The following is a 23275-nucleotide window of genomic DNA, read 5'->3' as shown; positions in this document are numbered from 1 at the left end:
TTCTGAAATATATACAAAGATAGAAAAATTTAACAGATGAGTTTAAAAAATTTAAACTCAAGTTTAAAAGTAATTTAAATGTTATTTTGAGGATACCAAAAATATTTTTGCCTTTACTAAAATATTAAGATTTTAAGTAAAATATTTAGGGATGGCAGCATGATTTGAATCCATCATTATTTTTGTTTTTGAAACAATGTTTGAGGGTCTGGATCTAAATTCAATTTATTTTAATACTTACTTAAGTGATTGATATAACTGAAAACTATATTCCATGACATCCCAAAAGAAAGTTACATTGTGGGTTCACTTATGGGTCATGACACTTATATTTTAAATCCTAACCACTTGTGTACAAAGATGTCTGTGGACTTTTGGTTAGTGGATCTGCATATTCCCAGATGTCAATAAGGTGTTCTTGCAAATTATTCTGGAGAAGGCGATGGCACCCCACTCCAGTACTCTTGCCTGGAAAATCCCATGGACGGAGGAGCCTGGTGGGCTGCAGTCCATGGGGTCGCTAGCAATGAGACGTGACTGAGCGACTTCACTTTCACTTTCACTTTCATGCATTGGAGAAGGAAATGGCAACCCACACCAGTGTTCTCGCCTGGAGAATCCCAGGGACGGGGGAGCCTGGTAGGCTGCAGTCCATGGGGTCGCTAAGAGTCAGACACGACTGAGCGACTTCACTTTCACTTTTCACTTTCATGCATTGGAGAAGGAAATGGCAACCCACTCCAGTGTTCTTGCCTGGAGAATCCCAGGGATGGGGGAGCCTGGTGGGCCGCCGTCTATGGGGTCGCACAGAGTCGGACACGACTGAAGTGACTTAGCAGTAGCAGCAGCAGCAGCAAATTATTCATGTATTTTTAAAAATATTTAGCAAATGTGAAAATCCATTGTACAAGGTTGAAAGCAGGTTTTAAAATTCCGATCCTAAGTTTTAAAAGCATTCAGATGTAAAAAATTCTTAAGATAAGACACATGCATCGTTTTTGGCAATAAAAATCACTCAGAAATGGAGATAGTTCCAAATACCCATTTTTATAATGCTCCCTCCAGAACCTGAATTTCTTTTAAAAAGCAGTTATTCATTGCTGAGATGTCATTTTTACATGAAAGGAATGGATTGAGTACATTTTTCAAAGATCATTGTCGGATAGCATACGACTAACAGGCACTTGTCATTACAAAAAATGTTGGAAAATTTGGAACTTAAAAAAACAAAACTCATCTTTAAGATCGATAGCCCCTCCATGGAATGGCCAGCATGTATAAAATATTTTCAGAGCTATTACCTATCTCACTGCAAGACATTTTAAAGATTGTCCATACTTACAGGATTTATTTTTATAAAATTAACCACATCAGTGACATACTGTAGCACTTCTGGCTTCGATCCCTTGTGAGAAGGTTTATTGATACATAAATAGTGAAGGGAAAGACATTCAGATGCAGTACTCTTTCTGGAATCTTCCCATGGAATCCATTCTTTTTTTTTTTTAATTTGTTTGGCTGCACCAGGTCTTTGTCGCTGAGGGCACGATCTTTAGTTGCAACATGTGAGTTCTAGGTCCCTGACCAGGAATCAAATCCGGCCTCCCACGAGCATTTGGAGCACACATAGTCTTCACCACTGGACCCCCAGAGAAGTCCCTAGTGGAGGCCATTCTTTTCGTCAGCACTCCGTTCTCTACTCAAAGCACGTATGGCAGTGATGGTCACACTCACAGAGTCTACCATAACATTCAGTTCAGTTCAGTCGCTCAGCTGTGTCCGACTCTTTGCGACCTCATGAACTGCAGCACACCAGGCCTCCCTGTCCATCACCAACTCCCAGAGTTTACCCAAACTCATGTCGGTGATGCCATCCAGCCATCTCCTCCTCTGTCATCCCCTTCTTCTCCTGCCCCCAATCCCTCCCAGCATCAGGGTCTTTTCAAATGAGTCAACTCTGCATGAGGTGGCCAAAGTATTGGAGTTTCAGCATCAGTCTTTCCAAAGAACACCCAGGACTGATCTCCTTTAGGATGGACTGGTTGGATCTCCTTGCAGTCCAAGGGATTCTCAAGAGTCTCCTCCAACACCAAGTTCAAAAGTATCAATTCTTCAGTGCTCAGCTTTCTTTACAATCCAACTCTCACATCCATACATGACCACTGGAAAAACCATAGCCTTGACTAGATGGACCTTTGTTGGCAAAGTAATGTCTCTGCTTTTGAATATGCTATCTAAGTTGGTCATAACTTTCCTGCCAAGGAGTAAGTGTCTTTTAGTTTCATGGCTGCAGTCACCATCTGCAGTGATTTTGGAGCCCCAAAAAATAAAGTTGGCCACTGTTTCCACTCTTTCCCCATCTATTTGCCATGAAGAAATGGGACCAGATGCCATGAAGAAATGGGACCAGATGCCATAATCTTCGTTTTCTGAATGTTGAGCTTTAAGCCAACTTTTTCACTCTCCTCTTTCACTTTCATCAAGAGGCTTTTTAGTTCCTCTTCACTTTCTGCCATAAGGGTGGTGTCATCTGCATATCTGAGGTTATTGATATTTCTCCTGGCAATCTTGATTCCAGCTTGTGCTTCTTCCAGCCCAGTGTTTCCCATGATATACTCTGCATATAAGTTAAATAACAATATACAGCCTTGACGTACTCCTTTTCCTATTTGGAACCAGTCTGTTGTTCCATGTCCAGTTCTAACTGTAGCTTCCTGACCTGCATATAGGTTTCTCAAGAGGCAGGTCAGGTGGTCTGGTATTCCCATCTCTTTCGGAATTGTCCACAGTTTATTGTGATCCACACAGTCAAAGGCTTTGGCATAGTCAACAAAGCAGAAATAGATGTTTTTCTGGAACTCTCTTGCTTTTTCAATGATCCAGCAGATGTTGGCAATTTGATCTCTGGCTCCTCTGCCTTTTCTAAAACCAGCTTGAACATCTGCAAGTTCACGGCTCATGTATTGCTAAAGCCTAGCTTGGAGAATTTTGAGCATTACTTTACTAGTGTGTGAGATGAGTCCAATTGTGCAGTAGTTTGAGCATTCTTTGGCAGTGCCTTTCTTTGGGGTGTGGGCTTCCCTGGTACCTTGGACGGTGAAACGTCTGCCTACAATGCGGGAGACCCGGCTTTGATCCCTGGGTCGGGAAGATCCCCTGGAGAAGGAAATGGCAACCCCCTCCAGTATTCAGGCCTGGAAAATCCCATGGACTGAGGAGCCTGGTGGGCTACAGTCCATGGGGTCACACGACCGAGCGACTTCTTCTTCTTTGGGATTAGAATGAAATCTGACCTTTTCCAGTCCTGTGGCCACTGCTGAGTTTTCCAAATTTGCTGGCATATTGAGTGCAGCACTTTCACAGCATCATCTGTCAGGATTTGAAATAGCTCAACTGGAATCCCATCACCTCCACTAGCTTTGTTCGTAGTAATGCTTTCTAAGGCCCACTTGACTTCACATTCCAGGATGTCTGGCTCTAGGTCAGTGATCACACCATCGTGATTATCTGGGTCATGAAGATCTTTTTTGTACAGTTCTTCTGTGTATTCTTGCCTCCTCTTCTTAATATCTTCTGCTTCTGTTAGGTCCATACCATTTCTGTCCTTTATCGAGCCCATCTTTGCATGAAATTTTCCCTTGGTATCTCTAATTTTTTTTAAGAGATCGCTAGTCTTTCCCATTCTGTTGTTTTCCTCTATTTCTTTGCACTGATCACTGAGGAAGGCTTTCTTATTTCTCCTTGCTATTCTTTGGAACTCTGCATTCAAATGGGAATATCTTTCCTTTTCTCCTTTGCTTTTCACTTCTCTTCTTTTCACAGATATTTGTAAAGCCTCCTCAGACAGCCATTTTGCTTTTTTGCATTTCTTTTCCATGGGGATGGTCTTGATCCCTGTTTCCTGTACAATGTCATGAACCTCCATCCATAGTTCATCAGGCACTCTATCTATCAGGTCTAGTCCCTTAAATCTATTTCTCATTTCCACTGTATAATCATAAGGGATTTGATTTAGGTCATACCTGAATGGTCTAGTTGTTTTCCCTACTTTCTTCAATTTAAGTCTGAATTTGGCAATAAGGAGTTCCTGATCTGAGCCACAGTCATCTCCTGTCTTGTTTTTGCTGACTCTATAGAGCTTCTCCATCTTTGGCTGCAAAAAATATAATCAATCTGATTTCGGTGTTGACCGTCTGGTGATGTCCATATGTAGAGTCTTCTCTTGTGTTGTTGGAAGAGGGTGTTTGCTATGACCACTGCATTCTCTTGGCAAACTCTATTAGCCTTTGTCCTGCTTCATTCCATACTCCAAGGCCAAATTTGCCTGTTACTCCAGGTGTTTCTTGACTTCCTACTTTTGCATTCTAGTCCCTTATAATGAAAAGGACATCTTTTTTGGGTGTTAGTTCTAAAAGGTCTTATAGGTCTTCATAGAACCGTTCAACATCAGCTTCTTCAGCGTTACTGGTTGGGGCATAGACTTGGATTACTGTGATATTGAATGGTTTGCCTTGGAAATGAGCAGAGATCATTCTGTTGTTTTTGAAATTGCATCCAAGTGCTGCAACCATAACATTATGTTTATTAAATCAGTTATATCCATCTTTCCTTTTTGGACTCCCAAGACAGTAGTTCTCCATTATTGAAACAAAATCTAGCAAATACCATAAGCTGAGACGTGACTGAGACTTTTACTGCAGTAAAAGTATTCTATTTTTTTTTTTACTACAAAGTAAACTACAAAAGCTATGTAGTTTGTCTAATGACTTTTGTTTCTTCACATTTTCAATGTATTTTCTCTGCATCTTCCAATGACATTTTTCTTTCTGTAAGTATATTTTAGTTTGTTACCATCTTCTTTTCATATTACTTTGGGTACTTTCATCAAGGCAGGAAAAACAACTGGTGTGTGGCCTTTCATGGTTTACTAACACGAATCATTACATTTACGGAAGATTGATAGTGTATTGAGTATTATGTGCTGCTAAACAGCACTGAAAAAAAATCGTAAAATTTGCTTTCCTGTTCTGAGCATTTGGTAACTTCATGTTGAGCTCACTGTGATGGTCTCATACTATCAGCTGCTATTAACTCAAGACACCATATCCACCTAAAGCAAGTTCACTGATAACCGCAGTGGGTATAAACTGATATTTCGTCTACTCAGCCTCATCACCTCTCATTTTTTGCTGACTTCTTGATAGATCTCATCTATGCTTTTACCTCAAAATGTGGCTGACACAGAGCTCCAAACAGAATTGGCGTCTCTGTCATTTACTGGTGGTGCGTTTGGCATTACATTTTTATTATCTTCAGTCTGCCCTTTAGTTGCGGAAATTATCTGAAGGCACTTGTCAGTACTCCAAGGGCTCATTTCTTTACCTATGGATTATCCACAAATTTTCTAGTAGCACATGAGTGTGCCTCTAGGAACTCTAGAGGTGAAGACCCCCGCCCTCCCCCGCCCATTTCCCCCTGACACTGTGTGTGACACGTGACCATCGATCCTGTGAACCTAGTGAGGACACCAGCACCAGTCCCTCCATCAGATAGGTTGTCCTTACTTTCCGAGATAACGTGAGGCCACAGAAATCACCGAACAAGTGGAAACCATGCAAATTGATCCTAATAACTAATTGGAAAATTCCAACTGTTCTATGACTCTCAGAAAGTTTGGTAAAAGTATTAAAAGCTCTTTTACAAGCTGTTTTAAGTGTAGAGAAGAAAGGAAAAAAAGTAAAACAGATATTTATTGAGTACACATGCGTGTGCCTTCTAAGTCACTTTAGTCATGTCCAACTCTTTGCAACCCTATGGACTGTAGCCCACCAGGTTCCCATGTCTGTGGGATTCTCCAGGCAAGGATACTAGAGTGGGTTGCCATGCCCTCCTCCAGGTTTTGAACACACATCTCTATGTCTCCTGCCTTAGCAGATGAGTTCTTTACCACTAGCACCATCTGGGAAGCCCCTGAAAGTTTCACTTTCAGTAGTTGGAGTCGTTTGGTTAGCACTTGCCTCCTCGTTGTTTAACTTAAGACTCAGCATCTTTCCTGAGTCTTATGCCACATATCCATGGTCAACTAGAGGGCTGGCTAAGGATTGGCTGCTCTAACATGGCCCTTCCTGGGATACCTTGGCTCTCCTGCATGCATCTCTCATCTCCAATTGGTTGGCCTTGGCATGTTCTCCTGGTGGTGACAGGGGTTTAAGAGAAAAAGCAGAAATGTGCAGGTGCTTTTTCAAACTTCTGCTTGTGTCATTTGTTACTATTCCTTTGGCAAAAGCAAGTTACATGACCACAGCTAGAACCAGTGTGAGCAGGCCTTACCAAAAGAAATGGATATAAGATAACACGAAAAATTCCAGCCATTAGTAGAGTCAGTCAGGACCAATAGAAGACACAGTATGTTCTGGCCATCCTGTTTTCTGGCCATCATCTTAAGAAAGTTGCTTAATACCCCTGAACCTTAATTACAGGCATACCTCATTTTATCTGGCTTTGCTTTATCATGCTTAGCAGATACTGCATTTTTTTTCCCACAAATTGAAAGTTTATGGCAATCGTGTATTTATGGCAATCTACAGAAAATCTATCAGAGCCATTTTTCTACAGTATTTGTTCACTGTGTGTGTCTATGTCACATTTTGGTAATTCTCACAGTATTTCAAGCCCTCTCCCAGCAGAAAGACCATAACTCACTGAAGGCTCAGATGCTGATTAGCATTTTTTAAGCAATAAGGTATTTTTAAATACCCTATTTAAGGTATTTAGTTTTTCTGGACATAATGCTATTGCATACTTAATAGAGTACAGTATAGTATAAACACAGGTTTTATATGCACCAGGAAACCAAAAATTATTGAGCTTCACTTTATCGTCATATTCATTTTATTGTGTTAGTCTAGAACCAAACGCACAATATCTCCAAGGTATGTCTGTACTATATTGTGACTTAGCCTCTATATAATGTATTTTTTAAAATATTTTTCAAATTAAAGAAATATATGCACAAATTTAAAAAGTGAAACAATGCTGAAGACATAGCAAAAAGAGCCCATGACCCTTCCTCCCGTTGGATCCTATTCCACAGACAGTCAGTTTTAACTCTGCTTGCTGTTTCTCCTGACATTGTATCTCTGTTTTGAAATAATATCCCATGTTGTGCGTGTGTGCTAAGTCTCTTCAGTTGTATCCAACTCTTCGCGACTTCATGGACCGTAGCCCGTCAGGCTCCTCTGTCCATGGGATTCTCCAGGCGAGAATACTGGAGTGGGTTGTTATGCCCTCCTCCAGGAATATTCCACACTGCCATTAATTAATTAATTCTAGGCATCATTTATTGATATATTAACTCTCTTACTTCCCTCTTTTCTCTCTCCTCATCCATCCAACGTAGTTTTATCATGAGTTTTGGTGATAGCCATTTAGGGTCTTCTTTATTATAATAATAAAAAGAATTATTTAGTGTTGAGCCCAGTAGTATACTATTATTGTATTTCTTTTTCTGTATGACTTGGTTTTCCTTGGAGTTAACCATTGTCTCGTGTGTTCACATACTCATTTATGTCCTTTTTTCACTTAGACTCTAGTTAAGCCTTCCTACGTCTACCAACTACTTTGTAAAATGACTTTCAAAATAATGTTTGTCTCTCCCAAGAATGTCAAATAATACATAGTACATTTTACTCCTAGAAATATCAATACTGGAGTCCACCATACACACAAACACCCACACACAAAGTATAGGCACATGCGACTCTAGAATTCCCTGTACCAGTTTGGACTGCTTGCTCCCTCGATCTTCAGCACTGCTGATGCCCTAGATCCTTACTTTGTCATCATCCTGAGGATGCCCATCATCCTTTCCTTGTGCCGCATCCTTTGAATCCTTTCATTTGTGTCCTTGTTTCAGTAGAGCAGATCTCCTCTGTATTCCTATGAAAACATTAAACTTTTGAGTCACGGTATGTTTTGAAAATAGCCCTCTTCTGCTCTCACACTTTATTTGTATTTTGGCAGAGTCTAGACTTTCAGGGTGAAAGTCACTTTCTCTTTATATTTGGAGACATTGCTCTGTTGACTTCTGTATTCCAAGATTTCTGTTGAGATATCCCATGGAGATTCTAATCTTTTGGATATGCGCTTTGCCTCTAGAGTTTGAAAAAGATAATATGCCCCAGAGAGAGTCTTCTCCCATTCGTCTTTCTGGGAATTTGAGGGGTCTTTTCAGTCTAGAATGGTGTGTCTTGCACTCTAAGAGATTTTCTCATCATTCCTTTGCTTGTGCCCTTTGTTGTGTCTCTGTGTTCATTTTTTATTTTTCCTTTCTTTTTTGTAATTTCTGTTAAAGGTTGCACTTCTTAGATTGATTTCTTTTTCTTCTCTTTTCCATCACTTTTGTTCTCCTTTCTAGGAAATTTTCTTACATTTCTTTACAACCACTTTACTGAAAATTTTACCTTTCATATATTTCATTTCTAAGAGCTCTTATTCTCTGGTTGCTTTTTTAAAATATAGCATCCTTTTCTTGTTGTTTTAAAAAAGCAATATCTTCTCATTTCTCTAAGAAAAATCACTGCTAATTAAAAAATACTTTTACTTCTCCACTCTATATGTATTTCTTATACTGCCATTTCTTTGACCACAGTTTCTGGGAAAGGCTCTCAGTTCCCAAGGGACCAGGTGTCATTACACTGGGCTCATCCAGATAATCCAAGATAATCTCTCCATCTCAGGATCCTTAACCCTAATCACATCTGCCAAGTCCTGTTTGCCATGTAAGACAGTATATTCGCAGGTGCTGGAAATTAGGAGATGGACATCTTCGAGGAGGGACCATTATTTTGTCTACCACAATGTGCAAGAATTTCTCTAGGGCATATCCCTAGGAATGAAACTTCTGAGTCATAGTATATGTGCGTTTTCAATTTTATAAGAAGATGGCAAAATAATTTTCCATAGTTATACCAATGTATACTTCCACCAGCAATATATAGAAATCCCTGTCCTCTTGTCAATGCTTTGTGTGATTGAACTTCTTCCTTTTTGCCAATCTGCTGCTGCTATGTCACTTCAGTCGTGTTCGACTCTGTGCGGCCCCATAGACGGCAGCCCACCAGGCTCCCCCATCCTTGGGATTCTCCAGGCCACAACACTGAAGTGGGTTGCCATTTCCTTCTCCAACACATGAAAGTGAAAAGTGAAAGTGAAGTGGCTCAGTCATGTCCGACTCTTAGCGACCCCATGGACTGCAGCCCACCAGGCTCCTCCATCCATGGGATTTTCCAGGCAAGCGTACTAGAGTGGGGTGCCATTGCCTTCTTTAGTGTGTGTAAATCATCACAGGTTACATTTGAAGCTTCCTCATTAATGATGATGCAGAGCCTCATTTCTTATGTGATGGCCATGGGTTCCTCTGCCAGGAGAAACACTTGGCCATGAAGTTTGATCATTTTTCCCTTGGCTATTAAAAAAAAATTTTACTTGTATTTTTCTGCATTTTAAATATTAATCTCTTTCTTATATGTGTGGCAATCTTCCTCCCAGTTTGTTGCTGATCTTTACACCTTCTTCATGGTGAATTTTAAAATTTTTCTCTGGTGAGCAGTTATTATCAGTTTTAATGTAGTCAGATTTATCAATCCTTTCTTCTGTTACAGACCCTGGTTCTTGGACTCTTCAATTAGTAGAAATTGATAAGAGGCCAGATGAGAAATTCAGACAAGGCACAAGGGATCGGAAACAAGTTAACAGCTCACTTGCTTGCTCCTTGAGGGGAGCAAGTTGCTCCCTTAAATGGGGTGAGCGTGGGGACACCTGGGGGGTTGGGCCAGAGGAGGGGCAGCTTAGGTGGTCTGCAGCCACCCCCTTCCCTTGGTGGAGCTGTGTGCAGGGATCATGCCCAGTATCCTGCTCCTGGCCCCTGAGAAGTGGTGGTTGGGTTTTGGCCTTTTTGTAACTTATTATTCATAATTTGCCCCAACTGCACATGCAGGTAGTTATTTTCAGTTCCTTATCGTTTCTTTGTGTGCTGTTGTATTCTGAAGCTGAAAGGAGACATTGTTCAGGTGTGAGCATGGTCTTAGCCCGTCTCTCTTCCATGTCATCACTTTATTTTTCTTTTCTTACTTTACTGTATTGATCAGAATGCCAAGTACATAACTGAACTTCATAGTGTTAGAGAAATTTCATCTTGATCCTGGTTTAAAAGTAAATGATTCCTACTTTTCATCTCTAAGAGTGCTACTGTTGTAGGTTTTGGTGATTGTCAAGTTAAGCATATTCTCTTCTATTCTGTTTGCTACCAGTTTTTATCATGAATTGGTGCTGAAATTTATTCAATCCTTTTTCTGCATCTATTAAAATTATAGTATCATTTTTGGTTTTAAATATACTCTTTTGGCAATTTACATGTATAGGATTTCCAACATTAAACCATTCTTTTGTTTCTAAGATAAACTCAGTTTGACAGAATTGGTTCCTCAGTATTTTGGGGTTTTGACCTCTGGGTTTATGTGTGAAAGTATCCTGTAGTTTTTCCTGTTTATTCTGTCCTTAACTGCTTTGGGCATTACAGTTTACAGATCTTATACAGTTAGGGTATTTCCAATTCTTTTCAATTTTTCCAGAAGAGTTTGTAATAGATTGGAATGATTTGTTCTGTGATAGTTTGGTAGAGTTCACCTGTAATAATATTTGGGCCTAATGTTTTCTTTGTGGAATTGTTTTAACTACTTATTTTATTTCTTCAGTGGTTATAGAACCCTTCAGACTTTCTACTTCCTGATTTCATTTTTATTAAGCTCAATTTTTCTGAGAATCTGTTCATTGTAACTATGTATTTAAATTTATAGATATCAAGTTGTTCATAATGTTCACTAATCCTTTTAGTGTCTGCCTTGTCTGTATTTATGTATTCCTTTTCACTCCTGTTGTATTTTAATTGTGGCTTCTTTTTTTCTTGACTAAAATACGAAAGATTTTATGTTTTGAAACAACCAAGTTTTGGTTTTGGCAATCTTCTGTGTTGTATCTTTGTTTTCTGTTTATGACATTCCTGCTCTTATTTTGTATTATCTCTTTCATTCTGCTTTATATGGGTGCTTTTTCCTAACTTCTTAAATTGGATGCTTAACTTTCTAATTTCCTTTCTGCTTTTCTATTATAATTTTCCCTCCAAATAGTATTTTCCCTGAATCCTACAATTTTTTTATGTGTAATAAGTTTATTATCATTCACTTCTATTTTAAAAATTTCTATTATGTTTGCCTCTTTGATTTATGAATCATTTATTTCTCATTTATTTTAATTTTGTTGTGGTCAGAAACCAAAGCCTATATGATAACTATTCTTGAAAATTTGCTGAGGTGTGTTTTATAGCCTTGAATGTGACCAGTTTTTATAAATGTTTCCTGTGTGCCTGAGAAAATCATGTGCTTTCTAACTGCTAGTTCTGTTGTGTGAAAGTTATTAATTACATCATTCAATTCTATATTTTCACCACATTTTTTGTCTGCTTGACCTAAAATAATGGACAAAGATACTTTGAAATCTCCAATGCAATTGCAGATTTGATAATATCTCTGTACTTAAATCTTTTTGAATTTTGTATATTTTGATAATTTTGGGTAATGCAAGTTTGGAATAATTATTTCTGCCAGATGAATTAAATATTATCAGTATGTAGTGATCTTCTTGATCCCAAATAATGGTTTTGATGAGTATATATTTTGCTTGGTAAAAAGTGTAGCATCGGGATGACCCAGAGGGAGGGTATGGGGAGGGAGGAGGGAGGAGGGTTCAGGATGGGGAACACATGTATACCTGTGGCGGATCCATTTCAATATTTGGCAAAACTAATACAATATTGTAAAGTTTAAAAATAAAATAAAATTAGATTTGGTACCTAAGAAATACAAAAAAAAAAAAAAAAAGAAACATTTTAAAGAGAGACCTAATCTAGGGACCAGAAATCTCCCCAAGTGACCCTTTAGCTCAAGGGTGCCACACAATAAAGCATTCTATAAGAGGGAACAGAATTTTTTCTGTTTTCATTTAACTATATTTTCTAATTTTGTATAGAGAGTAGCATTTACAAAGCAGGTAAATATATAAAGTGGAACAAGTGCTATAAATAAAATTTCTATCTCCTATAAGGCCCTATGGTAAATAAAACAAGGTAAGGGCAGGCAATCAAGAAAGGCTCCCCCAAAGTACCATTTAATGGATTGTTTATGTAAATATAAAATGAATAAATAGAGCTTTATGAATAAAAAAAAAAGTATAGCATCTCCAACTTTCGTTGTTTAGCATATATATTTTGAATGTGCATTTTTGCATTGATCTTGTTACTTTATGTTTCAGTGGTTCTCTTTTAAACAATATATAGTGGAATTTTCTTTTTTAAAATACAATCGTATAATCTCTTTTAACTGGTGAGTTTACATGTATATATATGTTATACATATATATACATGTATATATACGTTATACATATATATATACACACACATACACACACACAAAGATTGAAATTATTGCTGTGTTTGGATTTGTTTATGCCCATCTTATGCTTGCTATTTTCCCTGCTTATTCTATGATTTTATTTTTCTCTTTACATTGATTTTTGTTTGTTTTTTTCACTTGCTTTTTCTATTAGTTTGGAAGTCATAAACTCTTTATAAAATGTTACCATTGAAATTTACCATGCATGGTTAACTTAACAGCATCTAAGTTTTTTAGTATCTGAATAATTCAACAACTTTAGTCTACTTTGACATTAATTGTTCACTTTCCAACTGAGATACCCTTGATAGATTATTTTAGTTTTGTCACTTTGTTCATCTCACAATATTATTATTTATGCTGACTTACTGATTGTACCTAGAGGTAATGATGACTTGCCTACATGTTTACAAATTTCTTTGTTCACAATTCTCTCTTATTTCCTCAACTCTTCTTCCAAGCCAATTTTTTCTTATTCCTGAAGCTCATTCTTTAAAAGATTCTCTGGTCAGTGTCTTTTGAAGATAAATCCTGTCTCTTTTTTGTTGTTGTTTATCTGAAACAAAAACAAAAATGATTATTCTCATTCTCCAAGTTGTTTCTCTCTTTTTTTTATAGTTGTTTCTCTTGATACATAGTTTTTTTTTTTTTTTTTATTTTAACTTCTTTATTAAGGTGGATACACATTCTCTTATTAACAATTCTTGTGAACAAAAGCAACCAAAATAAGGCGATAGTAAGATGTGCTTCACATAAAAACAATCAAGTGGCTAAGAGGAGATCTGGCCCTGTACAACAGAAAGATTAGGAAGCAAAACGTGAATAAGTCCTATATTCCAGAAGCTACCCAAATGTGTGAGCAAAGACAGCACACCCATAATATAGCTCACTTAGGTTCCTTCTTTATGACGCATAATTCCTTAATTATCCATTTGTGAAATAAGAACAAACATTAAGAAATGTGAAATCCAAATTGCATTCATTTTCACAATATCAATACTAAACTCAAGACAGCAACTTCATCGAATATAAATGTTTCAAAAGTAAAAGGCAATCTTAATTTTTTTTATCCTATGAATAGGGTCTGCAAAAATTGGTAAATTATTTTACTGTACTTGCAGGAGATTAGGTCTCAGCCTGCACGGAAGGAGCATAAGCAACAAAAGACAACAAACAAATACTACTAGGAGTAATGCCCATACATATCAAACTATCTAGGTGAACCATGTTTTACTTATGTAGCAAATCTATTAAATAACCAGCATATGGAAGCTTACACCTCATGCGAGAGAATTACCAAATTAACTATACATCTTTTAGAAGTCTCTAAACCCCACTCCCCAAACAATTTTAGTACACCTACCAAGTACTGTAGGTCATTTAGAAAAACAGAAATAAAACATACATCAGCCTTTGTAATTAAGCATTTTTCATAACATATAAACAGTGTTCAGATATAAACTGTTAACTAAATGTTTTTTCTAAATATGATTTATGTAATCAAAACTTTCTTAAACAAAGACACATCTTAGGAATATGATCTGTACAAACTTACAGTAGTGTAATATTCCAAAAGAGATTTTCTTCCTATTATGATATGACAATAAAACTCTTTTCTGAGTGAAGATATACGTTAAGGCTTAAGGTGTAAACACTTTGGAAGGAAAACAACTTAGTGAAGAAATTACCGTTCATTTAAAAATGTGTATCATCTCATAATAGGCCCCTGAATTTTCAAATTCACATGTGAGAATACATTTACATCTTAAATTCCTAGGAAAGGCATAAGCTTTATGTAAAAAAGCAGCAAAATTTTAAACCCACCAATTTACTGAAAAAGCCATTACTTTTATTAGAAACAAAAAATGCTTCTCAAGGTGCTGGCAACAGGTCATAGTACAGACATTTATTTCATACAGTGTACTTCTCCCTTCAATTATATTCCAGTTGGAGGAGGAATACCTCCTTGAGAAGTAGAAGTGTTTGATGGACTGTGAAAGCTGGTCTCCTTATACACAAACCATGCATTTCCTCCCCAAAGTATCATATTCAGAAAGCCAAAGATCACAGACACGTTTAGGGATCCCATACTAGTCACAGAGACAAACTGGCACATCACTCCTTGAACATTACAAGTCTTAAGTTCCTGGACAATACTGGAACCGGTAGCTGCTTTAATGTCTGTAAGAGCTTTAGCCCAGGCTGAAGTGCTCACCAACCACAAAAAAGTCACAACAATAGTAATTACAAAGTCAGTCATGGTAAGCTTTCGACTATCACGATACAGGTTCGTGTAACCAACATACAGCAGAAGAGCAGCAATGCAGTACAGGAAGACAAAGACTGCAAAAGTGACATAGAACTGCGCAGAAGAGGAGTAATCTCCAATAAGGACATAATTTTTCCAATCTACACCACAGACATTTCCACCTTGAGGTGCCTGAAATGATGCTTCATTCAACCTGAATGGATAACCAAAAGCAGCTGTAATCGTTTTATTCTCAGGACCTGCAGTACAAGACACTTGAATTTCTGTTTTGCCCTTAAAACCTCCACAGGTAGCAAAAGCAAAGATAGAAGCAATCCACTCGAGGACTTTGATGAAGCCGAGAGGCTCCTTGAGCGGGTTGAGGTTGAGCTGGAAGGAGGACATCCTCTGAGGGAAGGAGGGAAAGAGTGTTAGGCGGAGGAGGAGGGGGACCGACCAGACAGAGCTACACGGCCGCGAGGAAGGGCCGGAGGGGCGGCTCCGGGAGGCGGGCCTGGGAGGCCGCGGGGCGGGGCGGCGGCGGTTGAGCCGCTTGCCGAGGCACTGGGGCGGAGACCTTGATACATAGTTTTTTTAAAAATTATTTTGTTTATTTATTTGTGGCTGTGCTGGGTCTTGGTTGCTGCACTGGAGCAGGCTTCTCACTGCAGTTTCTTCTCTTGTTGTGGAGCATGGGCTCTACGGTGCACAAGCTTCAGTAGCTGGGGTGCATGGGCTCCGCAGCTGCAGCGCATGGGCTCTAGAGCATGTGCTCAGCAGTTGTGGTGCATAGGCTTAGTTGCTCCTTAGCATGTAGGACCTTCCCCAACCAGGGGTCGAACCCATGTCCCCTGCACTGGTAAGTGGATTCTTATCCACTGTACCACCAGGAAGTCTGGTATGCAATTTTAATTTAGCAGTTATTTTCTCTCAGCACTTTGGGCATATTATTTTCCCTTTTATAGCTGTCCTAATTATTATTATTATTATTATTTTGGGACTATCAAATGGTCAGCTGTATTTCCAGTAAATATATAGTAGAGAGTACAACCTGGACCTTGACCATGATCAGCTTTCCTACTAAGCCTCACCTAAGTGAATTCACATGACACAATGAGCTACAAAGAAACAGGATAATTGAATCTATACCACTGTGCAGGGCTTTAAGGGTAAGAGTTACTAGCTGTCCTAATTCTGTGCTTTTCACACCCCTCCCCCCACAACTTTTTTTTAAATTGTAGTTGATTTACAATGTTGTGTTAGTTTCTGTTGTAGAGCAAAGTGATTCTGTTATACATATATATATATATATATATATATGTATCCTTTTTAATATTCTTTTCCATTTGGTTTATCATACGATATTGAATATGGTTCCTTGTGTGGCAATATAGTAGGACCTTGTTGTTTATCTGTTCTATACATAATAGTTTGCATCAGCTAACCCCAAACTCCCAATCCATCCCTCCCCCACCCAACCTTCTTGGCAACCACAAGTCTGTTCTTATGTCTGGGAGTCTATTTTTGTTTTGTAGTTCTGTTCACTTGTGTCATATTTCAGATTCTACATATAAGTGATATCCTATGGTATTTGTCTTTCCCTTTCTGACTTCACTTAATGTGATAATCTCTAAAGTCCTATGGGTGCTTATAATATTGTCTCTTTTTTCCTCAAAATTCTTCCCCACTCCTTTTTTTTCAAATCCTACTTATACAATATTTTTCTTACATTTGTGGATTGGTCTCTTCCATCAGTTCTGGAACATTCTCCTCCTTTATCTGTTTGCATGGTCCCTCTCTATTACTTTTTAACCTTGGTTTACAATTATATATATATAAGTCTTTCTGACTCTCCATATTTCTTAATTATCCTTTTATATTTTCTAATTCCTTGCCTCTGTGCTGCATTATGGGTAATAGATTCAGCTTTATCTTTCCATTCTCTAATTCTTTGCTTAGTTGAGTCTCATTTGTTGGTAAACTCATTCACTTAGTTTAAAATATCAATGCTTCTATATTTCAATTGCAAGAGTTCTTTTGCTCACTCTTCAAACATGGTCAGCAATATTTGGTAGTCTCTTATCCTTGACTTTTTTCAAAAAAGTCAGAAAAAAAATTTCAAAATCTTTCATATTTTGTCTATTTGGTTATTTCATAGTCTATAACTGGTAATTCCAAAATCTGAGATTCTTAGGGTCTAAATCTGAGATTGCTTCAGCCACCTCTTTTTTAAATTCATTTATTTCTTTGGGTGTGCTGGATCTTTGCTGCTGGGCTTGGTCTTCCCTTAGTTTTGGCGAGTAGGCGCTACTCTCTAGCTGCGGTGCCAGGACGTCTCGTGTGCAGCACTGCTCTACGCGTGGGGGCTTCAGTAGTCGCGGTTCATGGGCTTAGTTGCCCCTCAGCATGTGGAATTTTCTTGAACTAGGGGTTGAAACTGTGTCCCCTTCATTGGCAGGCGGACTGTCTATCACTGGGTCGCTAGGGAAGTCCTGTAGTCATCTCTCAAAAGTGGCTTCTTTCCATTTTGTTTGGTTCATTTTGGATTGTGCACTCATACCTTTTACAGAATGTATTCTTTGGGAGTTACAGGATGCTTTCTTTCAGAGAGAATTTACACAAAGCTGGGGCCATGTGTGTACTTTCCCAGTCCCGGATCAATCGACAGACCTTATGCTCACCTCTCCCATCTTCACACGGGGCCACGGTGAGGCTCCCAACCCCAACTCAGGTGCTGACACTTTTGCTGCCACGATCCCAGGCAGACAACTCAGGAATCAACTGATTGAAGTTTACTTTTGTGGTGCTGTACTCATATTTCAGCTAGCCTTTATATTTCTCCCTCAGAGGAAGGTACAGGGAAGGAAGCTGGAGATTTGTCTTACTTTTTAGTAATCCCAAAATGTGTTAAAATGATCTTTGTTGTAGTTTATCCAGGCTCTAATTGCATTTTGGCAGGAGGGAACTGTATTGTATAATCAAGTCTGCCATACTGCTAGAAGCAGGAATCTCTTCCTGCTTAGTCTCTTAACCAATTTCCCTGTCACCCCATTCTCCTCTGTGAGTAAGAATAATCCCATCTGGTGTACCTGGAACTTTGAATTCCTGTGTCTTTTCTTTTAGGACAGCTTTAATCAATATCTCTTTCTGAGGATCCTTAAGTTTGACTTTCTTCCACTCACTGTGTCACTTAACTTTTCTCCATCCACTTTCAGTCTTCATATATTGTGATTTATGGTTGCATATGTCTTCTAGTTCATTGAAGATGGAGTCTTTGTTTTCCTGTGTTTTGTTTTTCTTTTCCTTTTAATGCAATTTTTAAGACAAAGAAGAGGTGGAATGTGCATTACTCTGCCATCTTCAAAACTCTGCTTTAACGTAAAAGTCCTTTAAAACTGATTGCTCACATAGCTTAAAAGAATTATTATAACTTCCACACAGTTCATATTTTGAAAGAGTATCTTCAACTTTGGGATCCTTTCCAGTGAGAGGTAAGTAGCTGGTCAAATAAGAGGAGATGCTTTGGATTTCATAGATTAGATTTTATACTTTTGGATCAGCAGTCAACACTGCTGCTGCTGCTGCTGCTAAGTCGCTTCAGTCGTATCCAACTCTGTGCAGCCCCATAGATGGCAGCCCACTAGGCTCCCCCATCCCTGGGATTCTCCAGACAAGAATACTGGAGTGGGATGCCATTTCCTTCTCCAATGCATGAAAGTGAAAAGTGAAAGTGAAGTCATTCAGTCCTGTCCGACTCTTAGTAACCCCATGGACTGCAACCTACCAGGCTCCTACGTCCATGGGATTTTCCAGACAAGAGTACTGAAGTGGGTTGCCAGTGCCAGTCAACACTGCTGCTGCTGCTGCTGCTGCTGCTGCTAAGTCGCTTCAGTCGTGTCTGACTCTGTGCAACCCCATAGACGGCAGCCCACCAGGCTCCCCCGTCCCTGGGATTCTCCAGGCAAGAACACTGGAGTGGGTTACCATTTCCTTCTCCAATGCATGAAAGGGAAAAGTGAAAGTGAAGTCGCTCAGTCGTGTCTGACTCTATCGACCCCATGGACTGCAGCCTACTAGGCTCCTCCGTCCATGGGATTTTCTAGGCAAAAGTACTGGAGTGGGGTGCCATTGCCTTCTCCGCCAGTCAACACTAGACACCAATGGAGACAGAGCTTCTGAAAGGAAGCCAGAACAAACATCAGTCCTTTATGGAATTACTCTACAATTACTGTCTTCATGACTTTTTTTTTTTTCATCTCTAAAGAGATACATGTGGGTAAAGATTTTCACATTTGCCTTGAATGAATATTGATGCTTTCTATAAGTTCTTATCTCTCCAGGATTTTATGCCATTTATCCTTGTCTTGCCCTTGAATTTGACTTTACTTCTTCATGTTAATGCTTCTCCCCTTGCACAAAAGATTGAATCATTAGTGTTGTTTTCTTTGCCTATTCCTAAGTGAAAGAGGAGAGTGAAAAAGTTGGCTTAAAGCTCAACATTCAGAAAACGAAGATCATGGCATCTGGTCCCATCATTTCATGGCAAATAAATGGGGAAACAGTGGAAACAGTGTCAGACTTTATTATTTTGGGCTCCAAAACCACTGCAGATGGTGACTGCAGCCATGAAATTAAAAGACGCTTATTCCTTGGAAGGAAAGTTATGACCAACCTAGATAGCGTATTGAAAAGCAGAGACATTACTTTGCCAAAAAAGGTCCGTCTAGTCAAGGCTATGATTTTTCCACTGGTCATGTATGGATGTGAGAGTTGGACTGTGAAGAAGGCTGAACACCAAAGAATTGATGCTTTTGAACTGTGGTGTTGGAGAAGACTCTTGAGAGTCCCTTGGACTGCAACGAGATCCAACCAGTCCATTCTGAAGGAGATCAGACCTGAGTGTTCTTTGGAGGGAATGATGCTAAAGCTGAAACTCCAGTACTTTGGCCACCTCATGCGAAGAGTTGACTCATTGGAAAAGACTCTGATGCTGGGAGGGATTGGGGGCAGGAGGAGAAGGGGATGACAGAGGATGAGATGGCTGGATGGCATCACCGACTCGATGGACGTGAGTTTGAGTGAACTCCGGGAGTTGGTGATGGACAGGGAGGCCTGGCATGCTGCGATTCATGGGGTCGCAAAGAGTCAGACACAACTGAGTGACTGAACTGAACTGAACTGAACTGAAGTGCTTTTTTGATGTAACTGTCAAAAATTATTTAAGAAATTTCACGGGCACTTGAAAGAAAAAAGCTTAATATCCTTTTAAGATGAAGTCCATCATTAAAAAAATTAAATTTTAAGGAGTGTTCCCAGTCTTGGCTCCTTGGATCACCAGCCTAAGAAATAAGAAACTATACAAGCATCACTATATTTATTGAATATGGGAAACTTGGGCTTCCCACTAATAAAAATATTTTTGTAGATGTGACTTAATTTGAGTTCTTAAAATTCTGAGGGAAAATTGCCAGCTTTATTTGAGTTAGGATAGGAAGAGTTTTACAGTGAAATATTTCAAAGTGGTGGTGAAAAAAAAACCCACCTAATTCAGAACAACAAAAATTGGTCAGCCATATTTTCAGGAAGCCTAGTCCATCCTGAGCAAATGTTTTTATACCAAATAACAATCCTTCCATAATCACTTTTATTGAGAGACATCCCAAGGTTACCAGATGGAAATATGTTAAATATGTTCTGAAATCCAATCTAACGGAATCCCAACATTTGAGCTCATTCACAGGAAGGCATTCAAAGGCAATGCAATTTTCATAAAATATGTCTGTCTAGGTAATCATGAATGCTGAATATTGTCAGGGTTTCTCAGGAATTCTCAGGCTCGTGGAAAATCTTTCCAATTGGACTTTTAACCACCAAGAAGAAATAACAATAATAACTTGAAATTTAAAATAAACAGTGCTGGAAAAATACTATAACTCCCACCCCGAAAGGCAGCAATAGGAATTTAGTGCTACTTGTAATATGACACGGGGATGTGAAAGAGAACATAAATACTAGACTTGGGACTGACTGCTTGGGCATGGCAGACAAGTGGAATATATAAAATAAAGCTGATTTTCCAGAAATGATCCACCCAGGTGATCCTTGCATTCTCCCAGTAGTTATCTGAGGATGTGTAAATGGCAGGAATATATAAGTTACTCAGTAACGAATTCATCACTGCATGTGATGCTAAAAATTAGAAGGACTTGGTACTAGCTCTGGGTGCCTACCTCCTTGAGAACAGAAAAAGAAAAGAAACAGGCTGGGAGAAGACCTACTTCTGGGCACAACTCTGTCTGCAAAGTCGCTCAGGCTTGGAGGTCTCTGAAAGAGTAGACAGAGGAAGAGAATCAGAGCTGGGCTTTAATGGTTTTGTGCCACAATTGCCTTTTTACATTTTGCTTCCAAACAAAGTCTCCTATAACAGAGCAGGGACTATATACCAACATAATTTTTTTTTTTTTGCCAAGTTGAATCTGTCGAAAAATGACTCAGTGTTGAGGGGAGTGGGGTTTTCTGGCTTTTCCTCATGCATCTGAGTCTTTTTATTCTGATATGTTAATCCTTCAAGTCATTTGATCTGCCCCAGGCAATATAAACAACATTTACAGCGAGCCTTGCACTCTATCCGTCATGCGCAAACGGCCTGCTTTTCCCATTGCCACATGAAAGTGAGAGATTCAAATGGGACCATTCAGACTTCCCTGCTCGGAGACAATTAGGCAGTGTCAGCTTCATGCTTTGACGTCACTATTTCTCCAGGAGCTAGAATCTGATGGGGGAGGGAGGGATGGTTGTTTCAGCACTTCCTACACAGCCAACAAGGAGTAGATTTGGGGTCATGCTTGAGCTCCATGGAGACTACAGTAATAGTAAAGCCCATGATTCTCTATATAAACAGAAATTGTGGCTGAGGGAGGGGAGACTTTGAATCAAAAATTCATTCTCCATTGGTAAAGTTCATTGTACTTGGTGTGAAATTGTCCTGTAAATGCCTTTATTCCACAAATATTTATTAATAGTGCCTTTGTGCAAGGTCATTTCCACCCTGTGTATATATGATGGTGGTTGTTTAGTCGCTAAATCGTGTCCGAATTTTGTGACCTCATGGACTGTAGCCCACCAGGCTCCTCTGTGCATGGGATTTCCCAAGCAAGAATACTGGAGTGGTTTGCCATTTCCTTCTCCAGGGGATCTTCCCAACCCAAGGGATCAAACCCGGGTCTCCCGCTTGGCCTCAGATTCTTTACCTACTGAGCTATGAGGGAATCCCCTGTGTATGTATAAGGTGTTTTAAACCTGATTGTCAGTGTGGATCATCAGCTTGCATTGGTTGCCAAAAAGGGCTTTCAGTTTTAGGAAAGCGGAGAGGGACACATCAGAAACAGTCACAGGCAGAGAGTACGCCAGAGGGTGTGGGAAGATCTGTGGTGCAGGTCTGTGCGTTGTCACATTGCACAGCGAGCAAAGTGGAAAATGGGAAGAGAAGTTGTTTGTAATTCCTCACCAAATCCAACACCACAAGAAGCCAAGGTATGGGTTTTTTTTCAGTTTTGGTTTCTTAAAATTAGGTGCTGGAACTTTCCTATGCTGCGAGTGGAAGAGTGAATTGGTACAGCCACCTTAGGAAACCGGCAGTATCTACAAGACCTGAGGGCTTCCCAGGTGGCTCAGGAGTAGAGAATTCTCCTTGCCAGTGCAGGAGACATAAGAGACGTGGGTTTGATTCCTGGGTCAAAAAGATCCCCTATAGGAGGACATGGCAACCCACTCCAGTATTCTTGCCTGGAAAATTCCATGGACAGAGGAGCCTGGCAGGCTACAGTCCATGGGGTGGCAAAAAGTCAGACACGACTGAGGGACTGAGCATGCACATACAAGAGCTTAACAGATGCACACCTTATGGCCCAGCTATTGTACTCTTAGTTATACCCTTGGCAGAGGTGTTCACCAAAAGACTGGCACGTTCCTAGCAGCAAGAGTGGAATGAGTAGAGAAACTGAAGAATATCCATACAGTGAGTATGAACAAATCAGTACTGAGAATGAACAAATCATAACTGCACACAGCAACAGAGATGAACCTTCCAAATACAATATTCAGAGAAACAAGCCAGACACATAAGAGTGCATACTACACAATTTCATTTATAGAAAGTTCAAAAACAAGCCAAGTAATCTTTGTGCTAGGAATCATACAGGAGGTTCCCATTGGTGGGGGGTGTGGTGATGGTTAGTGAGCAAATAGGAGGGGGTCACAGGGAGCTTGGGCTCAGTTGGTAAAGAATCTGCCTACAGTGCAGGAGACCCAGGTTCTATCCCTGGGTTGGGAAGATCCCCTGGAGAAGGAAATGGCAGCCCACTCCAGTATTCTTGCCTGGAAAATCCTATAGAGGAGCCTGGCGGGCAACAATCCATGGGGTCACAAAGAGCTGGACACGACTTAACGACTAAACCGCCACAAGGGAGCTTGTGTGGGTGCTAAAAATGCTGTTTCTTGGTTGCTTGCTGCATAAATAGT

General features: G+C 39.5%; 1 pseudogene across 1 annotated transcript; it reads right to left on the bottom strand.

The window, feature by feature from the left end:
- Nucleotides 1-13145: 13145 nt before the first annotated feature.
- LOC147371904 (synaptophysin-like protein 1 pseudogene) lies at nt 13146-15241 on the bottom strand (annotated as a pseudogene). The gene has a single exon (XR_015163829.1). The product of XR_015163829.1 is annotated as a synaptophysin-like protein 1 pseudogene (transcript).
- Nucleotides 15242-23275: the final 8034 nt, after the last annotated feature.

This window comes from Bos grunniens, chromosome 5 (genome assembly GCF_055505025.1).
Source record: "Bos grunniens cultivar Pamir isolate PY7600 chromosome 5, Bosgru_T2T1.0, whole genome shotgun sequence".
NCBI classification, from domain to species: domain Eukaryota; kingdom Metazoa; phylum Chordata; class Mammalia; order Artiodactyla; family Bovidae; genus Bos; species Bos grunniens.
The sequence above is the reverse complement of the archived record's forward strand: the minus strand, read 5'-3'. Positions and strand labels throughout refer to the sequence as shown.